We start from the raw sequence: 8,442 nt of genomic DNA on the forward strand, positions 1-8,442 counted from the left end.
GAAAATCAAGATTAGGAATGATATAATCTGAAGACTGAAGTCCTAGCCCCACTATGCTATTTCACTCCTATAAATAAATGCCCATCAGTCATCTCCCAACTCAGTTCAATTCATTCCAATGACTTGTCATAAAATTAACTTTTGATTTCTAAATATATTTTCATATTAAATTTAAATTTGAAAATGGATTGCTATATTTAATTTAGATATGAAACGTTTTCCTATTCAATTTAGATATGAAACATTTTTGTATTTAATTAATATCTAAAACATTTTTGTATTTAACTAAGATCTGAAACGTTTTTATATTTAATTAAGACCTGAAATATTTTCTACATTTAATTTAGAAAAAGCTTTAGTTGGATTCTTATAAAAAGAACCATGGTTGTTTTAGCCCTCAAGGTGAGATTTGAGTTTGACATGATATTCCTCTCTATTAGAAATGATTTAATTCTTAGCCAAGTTTTCACCAGCTATTTAGCATGCACTGATTTTGCTTTCAAGGAAGTGGTATATCCATGGCACAATGGTGGATGTTTGAATCCTACAATTTAAAAGCAAAATTCAATTTCTACCAAATGTCGATAAACAACGAATTGTGAAGGAGTTGGCATCTTGATATTCAATTAATGAAAAAAATTGAGAAAACAAATCTGAACGAGGTGAACGGCGATGAGTGGCAGAGATCTCGGCGGAACTGAGATATTGCAATTGGATCTAAACTATGGTGAGCGGTAGATTTTGTACCGTGGAAAATCGATCAGAAAGAGAGATGCACGAGTGAAGCTACCCATGTCGATAGATTTAGTGCCAGTGGAGGAAGACCAGCGGTAGGTCTGGTCTATAGAGGCGGTAGAAAAACAGCAGATCAGGTCAAGTCTTATTTATTTATTTTTGGCTGAAGCCAACTCGACGAATCTCCACTTTCAATTTATAATGAAATCAGTTTACGAGATGAAGCCAACGTTCTGCGATTACAAAAGAACCAGTCGCTATGTTGCTTGGAAATGTTGTCCATCGATCAAGAAGCTATCGTTGCGTGATTTTAATATCATTCTCGTGGATATGTTCTGATGCAAAATGAATTAGGCCCAACATCACGTCTAAAATGGTTTCATTGACCAAGACTTTAGAAGAAGCAATTGGCAGTCGTCTGGTATGTACACTTTAAATCCACTTTACTCTAATTTAAAACATCAACATCAAGTGTTGTTTGATGGAAGACATCAAGGTCTAGACTTAGAATTTGATTTTGTGTTATGTGTTGCCTAAAGTAAGGGTTGATCTAAAATTAGGAGAGAAGTAATATTTAATAAGATTGAAAAAGGTTAAATATCTCAAAGTAAAATCAGTTCTAGATTTGTTCATCTATTTCTGAAAGAAATCGTGAGAGATATTATATTCAATATCTAAAGATTTGCCAATATGGTTCATTGATTCAAATCTTATGTCTGCAACGTAAATAATTTCAAATCAAGTTGAAAAGTAGAAGTTGATTGTGCATTCTCAAAAGTATGTCATGATATGATCTATAGTTGAACTCTGTCAGATTGGCTGTGTGTCCTAGTGAAGAGGAGCTAGCCTAGACAAGAGTTTGACAAATGAATTACTATTTGAGGGGAGACTTGGTGATCCTTTGTTCGAGGGGAGAAATGTTGGAAATGCGACCAAAGTATCACATTGGTTAGAAAAGGAGATCATAATCACATTTAGTAAATAAGGAGATGACCATGGATAATATATAATTTCAATTTATTAAAAGTCCGCATGTCTAGGATCTTGAAAAGATAAAAGTAAGATTGATGGTTTATTGTTGTTATGTGATTTAGCAACTTATGAAGAAACATTATGAATTAAACATGGATATAGTAGAATTTTTTAAAGGAAATAAACCACTTAAGTTTAAATGGATCTTCAAATATTTTGATGCATATTCTTATATGACTAAAATATTTGAAATATCTATTATAAAGCTCTGATAGTATTTATATAATACATGACATGGATATAAAGAAGTCATTTACTCAAGTTATTTGAGCTAATTATGTGAATATTTGTAAATATCCTTTGATACAGGTATTTATGCAAATTTATTTGAGCTAATGGTGTGATATACTGATCTTTGGTACAAACATAGACGTAAGTAATGATACTAAGTTCTTTATATCCTCACAATTTGAAATGTGAGATTTAGGTGAAGGTGATGTGATACTTAGTGTTAAGATAAAGCAAACAAAAAATGGTTTTTCTTTATATTAATCACACATTGAAAAATGCTCCTGTAAGAATACCTTATGATACTAGTATGGGTCCTAAGAAAAATAAGGAAGATGTGTGTTTTGATCTGAATATGCAAAAATTATAAGAAGTGTTATGTTTTTTTATGAACCATACTAAACCTATTATTGTATATGTTCTGAGAAAATGAATAGATATACGCATAAAGATCATTTAATTGCTCTTCGTATGTTGTGATTGCATATTTTGTTAGAATGGTAGTGTATGCAAATTGAGTAACATAGAATGATGAAGTAAGCTTTACTAGAGGATATGTGTTCTTATTGGGTAGAGAAGCTACTCCATGGAAGCGTGAATTTATTGCTCTGGAATTAGTAGGACATTAGTTTGAGTGGCTTAAAAGCCAACTGGGAGATGCACCATTGTGGGGGACATTAATATGAGTGGCTTAAAAACCTATGTGGAGATGTACCGGACATTAGTATGAGTGGCTTAAAAGCCAACTAGGAGATGCACCATTGTGGGGGACATCAGTATGAGTGGCTTAGAAGCCTACTGAAAGATGTACCATTATGGGAGGGCATTGTACCTATCTATTTGCATTGTGTACCATTCTTTTAGGCATGGAGCTGTGAACAAATTATGAAAGTAGGATTATTTCATTGTAAAGTTTGAGAGGAATTTTGCAGATCCTCTCACTAAAGACATAACAAGGAGAGTAATTCCAGAATTTTTAACAAGTATGAGACTCCAACCATTATAGTGGTCCATAGCCCTTTATCTAAGTTGTCTATTGTGATAGACTTGATGGTCCATGGCCCTTTATCTAGATCGTCTAGGTTGTCTATTACGATAGACTTGGTGGTCCATAGCTTTTCATTTGGGTGGTCCTAGTACGGACTTGATGGACAAAACTAAAATATTTAAAAATTCCATAGCCCTTCCTTTGGGTGGTCCTAGCATGGACTTGATGGATAATGATAAAATTTTCATAGCTCAGTTTTTGAATGGTTTGTCTTTGACAGGCTTGATGGAGTTGGTCTCCTGGTATGGATTATATATGTCATAGCTCAGTTTTGAGCGGTCTATTGTGATAGACTTGATGAAGTAATTAATGTGATTGTGAAGGTATGACCGCCTACTATGGAAAATTTTAAGGGTATTTTTCTAGAGTTTTCACGTTGATTTGAGGTTCTATGTGCATGGCCTTAAATAACACGCTCTTATCACGGAATCGATGGGAATTAAAGGAGTAAAACGTGTTGTGTGGGTCTCGACCATAGTTATTGAAAATTCAAGAGGTAACTCACTCTCTCTAATCAACTTGTTGCTCTACTTCACTATGCATTAGTTCAAATCGAAAGATGTTGAGGTTTAAGTTTATTCTCTTATATTTGCTCATATAAATTATTTATTGTTTTTTATTCTCAATCATTCGTGGGGGATTGATGGGAATGACTAGTTAATTAGTCATTTGCTGGAATGACTTGTCATAAAATTAGCCAAATATTTCTAGATGTATTTTCATATTTAATTTAAATTTGAAAACGGTTTTCTGTATTTAATTTAGATATGAATTTTTTTCCCTATTTAATTTAGATATGAAATGTTTTTGTATTTAATTAAGATCTGAAACGATTTTTTACATTTAATTTAGAAAAATGTTTTTCTTGGATTCTTATAAAAAGAACCATGGTTGTTTTAGTCTTCAAGGGTGAGATTTGAGTTTGGCATGATATTTCTCTTTATTAAAAATGATTAATTTTGAACAAAGTTTTCATTCAATTTTAATCCTTCTACGATGAGTACACATTTGAGAAGGGTGTTGTGTTATCTTTAGAAAGCAACCGACTTCTGGTGATTTAGCACTGAGTTCATGCCAATTTTGCTTTCAAGGCAATGGTATATCCACGGCACAAGGGTAAACATTTGAATCCTATAAGTTTCTTCCAAAAATAAAACACCATGCTTGCTTTCGCATGAAGAAATGCTAAATTAATTTTACTCCAAAAATTAATTTCCATTATATGCCATCACTTATAAGGAAAGACACCAAAAATAATTAATTCTCTTTCCTTACGTATTTTATTTTTTTACCTTAAGTGGTTTTATCCTTTGGTGCACCAATTTTCTTTCATGGTTGTATATAAGAAATTGTTCTAAAAATGTACAGAACACATATGAAAATATACAATCAGTTTCTACTTTTCAACTTGATTTGAAATTATTTACGTTGCAGACATAAGATTTGAACCAATGAACCATATTGGAAAATCTTTAGATATCTCTTGCAATCTAAAAATAGAGAATATAATATCTCTCACAGTAATGCGTCTAGTCTAGATCTTCTAGATTAAACCAAATCTACATACCTCGAGAAGAAGACCTTCCACTGCTGAAAAGAAAGAACAACCCATGACTGAAACTGTCATTTCCATATCTATGTTGGAGGTTGCGGATATTATAATAGAGTTTTCACAATTTGTTGCTCATATTTAACCAGAAAAAATTAAACAAAACCCACAAAAGAAAAGAAGCCAGTTTCGATGCCGACACCGATGACTAGGACTATGAAACATAGGAAACAATGGAAGAAGAAGGCAAAATAGAGTAAATATTTGACGATTCTCGAGATGTCAGTGGCGATGAGAGATCTGATTGTGGAGATAGGTGGGTATGAAATTAGACTTGTGATTCAAAAATAACTTCAAGATATTGATTTAAATAAGAACCATGGGTACTTATCTCTGCCGATAAAGAAATTGTTGTTTGATTTTGCAACAGAGGATGAGAGAAAATTGTTGAGCGAAGTGGAAAACCAAAACAAGAAAAGATGAGGGTGGTGATTTTAGATGTTGTTCTTGAAGAAAGAATGATTTGTTTGAAGAAGTGGAAGACTGGAAGTGGAGATGTATATTGTTTGACTACTAAATGGAATTTGTTGGGGAGGAAATAGGATTGAAAAGTGGAGAACATATTCAACTTTGGAGCTTCACAAAAGATGATGAATTTGAGGCTTATTGTCTTTGCTTCGTGTGGTTAAGCTACTACGTTACTAATTTATCATAGGAAAGATTATGGACTAAAATTGATGATCAAAACTTAGTAGGGATCAAAATAAACATTTTTTTAATAGTTTAGGGACTAAAAGAAAATATGTTTGAAAGTTTAGAGACCAAAATAGAACGAGATTCAAAGTTTAGGGACCAAAATAGATAAAAACTTAAATGTATTCTTGTTACTTACTTTTCTGAAATATTTTATGGCTTTTTTTTTATTTTTTATTTTTTGATTTTTTGGGAAATTATGAATTTCATCCTTTTATATAAGGTTGTCAATTTTAGCTCTAATTAACTTTGTTAAAAATACCATTTGATCTCAAACATTGATGATAATAACAATTTAGTTTCTATACTTTCAAATTTATAACAATTTAGTCTCTAAACTTTCATAAATATCAATTTTGTCATTTTAGATTAGGATTTGTAACAATTTAGTTTCGGACTTCAAAAACTAAGATTAATGAAATTTCCTAGCTATTTAGATTGATAAACTAATTAAGGGTCAAGTTTTGTTCATAAATTATAAATACAGGTCTGCTTGGCAACTAATTTATTTTTTTGTTTTCTATTTTATTTCTTGGTTTTTTTAAAAACAAGTTTGTTTGGTAATTAATTGAATTTTTTGTTTTTACAATTTTAAAAATGGTTTGGAAATTGTGAAGTAATTATGAAAGCGAAAAAAAAAAGTCTTTAATTTATAGGATATTTGTAATACATAGTAGAATAAGAGAAAAAATCTAAAAATATATTACATCTTTAAAATATTTGCAAATATGGATGAGTTAACTAGTCAATCTTTGAATTTCTTTTTAATTTCTAATTTTTCTCTCCCTTATCTTATTTGATGTACACCTTCTCTTTGTTTAATCTTTTTATTTTCTTTCTTTTCTTCATCAGTATTTGCTTCTTCACTTTCTTTTATTTTATTTTATTCTTTTCTTTATCCGATCTTTGCTTCTTTCCTTTATTTTTTTTAGTTTCTTTCATTTTCTTCTTTTTTCCTTTTATTTTCTTTCCTTTATTTTTTATTTTCTTTCATATCCTTTATTTTTTTATTTTTTGATTAGGAAATTAAAAAATATTCAAAAATTGACTAGTCAACTCATCCATATTTGCAAATATTTTAAAGATGTAATATATTTTTAGATTTTTTTTCTTATTCTACTATGTATTATAAATATCCTATAAATTAAAGATTTCCCTTTTTTTTTCGCTTTCATAGTTACTTCACAATTTCCAAACCATTTTTTAAATTGTAAAAACAAAAAATTCAATTACTTACCAAACAAACTTGTTTTTTTAAAAAAACCAAGAATAAAAATAGAAAACAAAAAAATAAATTGGTTGCCAAGCAGACTCGTATTTAAAATTTATGAACAAAACTTGACCCTTAATTAATTTATCAATCTAAATGGGTAAGAAATTTCATTAATCTTAGTTTTTTAAGATAGAAACTAAATTGTTATAAATCCTAATCTAAAATGACAAAATTTATATTTATTAAAGTTTAGAGACTAAATTGTTATAAATTTGAAAGTATAAAAACTAAATTGTTATTATCATTAAAGTTTGAGATCAAATGATATTTTTAACAAAGTTAATTAGAGCTAAAATTGGCAATCTTATAGATAAAGGATGAAATTCAAAATTTACCAAAAAGACACACACACACAAAAAAAAAAAAAAAAAAAAAGGAGAAAGAAAGAAAGAAAGTCATAAATATTTTAGAAAAGGAAGTAACAAGAATTTGCCTAGGAACACCAATTTGTGAAATGAAGAAAATAGGAACACCAATGAATGCATTTAAGTTTTTGCCTCACATATCTGTTTTGGTCCCTAAACTATTAAAAAAATATTTATTTGGTCTCTACGGCTAAGTCTTGATAATGTGTTTTAGTCCCTAATCTTTCCTATCTTACATCAAAATACGTAATAAATTAGCAACGAACTAACTTCACCATTGCGAAGCAAAGACGATAAGCCTCAAATTCATCATCTTTTCTAAAGTTCCAAAGTTGAATATGTTCTCCACTTTTCAGTCCCATTTCCTCCACCAACGAATTTCACTGTGTCGTCAAACAGTACACATCTCCACTTCCAATCTTCCAAATCTTCAAACAAATCATTCTTTCTTCAAGAACATCATCTAAAATCACCACGTTTATCCCTTTCTTGTTTTGGTTTTCCACTTCACTCAACATCTTCCTCTTTTCCTCTCTTCCTCTGTTGCAAAATCAAATAACAGTTTCTTTATCGGTAGGGATAAACGTCCTTGGTTCTTGTTTAAATCAGTATCTTGAAGTTGTTTCTGAATCACCAGTCTAATTTCATACCCACCCATCTCACGATTCGATCTCTGAGTGTTGCCGACATCTCAGGAATCGTCAGATACTTGCGCTGTAATGCCTTATTCTTCCTCTGTTTCCTATGTTTCTTAGTCCTAGTAATTGGTGTTGGCATCGAAGCTGGCTTCTTTCTTTTGTGGGTTTTGTTACCTTTTTTCGGTTCAATATGAGTAATAGTTTATGAAAACTCCATTAGAATATCTACAACCTCCAACATAGACAGGGGAATGACAATTTCATTCTTGGGTTGTTCTTTCTTTTTGGCTCTGGATGATCTTCTTCTTCGAGGTATGTAGATTTGTTTTAAATTTGGAAGATCTAGATGCATTATTGTTGTTATTTCTTGCACACAAAAAAACTAGAAATTGAAACAGAGTGAATTGAACTGAATAGGAGATGAATGATGGGTATTTATTTATAGGAGTGAATTGAACTGAGTAGGAGACGAGTCAGACTAATCTCAATCTCCAGATATGTCAGGAAACTAAAGGAATTTAATTTCTTTTTTATATCTATCTCTCCCTATCTCTTCAGAGTGGGAGAAGAAAAATGATTGGAAATGTATTTTCATTCCCTCTCTATATATAATTTTAAACTCCACGGTGGTATTTTGGTAATTGGTATGACTCATGTAAAAGGTAAAAAAAAAAACTTGAGTTTGAAAAAGTTGAACATATTCCGCTTTGGGGCCAAATTTTGAGTCATCTATTCAAATATTATCCTACAATAAATTCACTTCTTTTTTTTTTTAGTACTACAGTGATGCTTTACTTATTTCAACAACTTTCTAAAGTTTC

The 8,442-nt window shown here is 30.6% G+C and overlaps 1 pseudogene; it reads right to left on the reverse strand.

Moving 5' to 3' along the window:
- Window positions 1–7,237: 7,237 nt before the first annotated feature.
- LOC150038179 (B3 domain-containing protein At2g31420-like) lies at window positions 7,238–7,973 on the reverse strand (annotated as a pseudogene).
- Window positions 7,974–8,442: the final 469 nt, after the last annotated feature.

This window comes from Benincasa hispida, chromosome 1 (assembly GCF_027475165.1).
Source record: "Benincasa hispida cultivar pf3 chromosome 1, pf3_genome.v1.1, whole genome shotgun sequence".
NCBI lineage: Eukaryota > Viridiplantae > Streptophyta > Magnoliopsida > Cucurbitales > Cucurbitaceae > Benincasa > Benincasa hispida.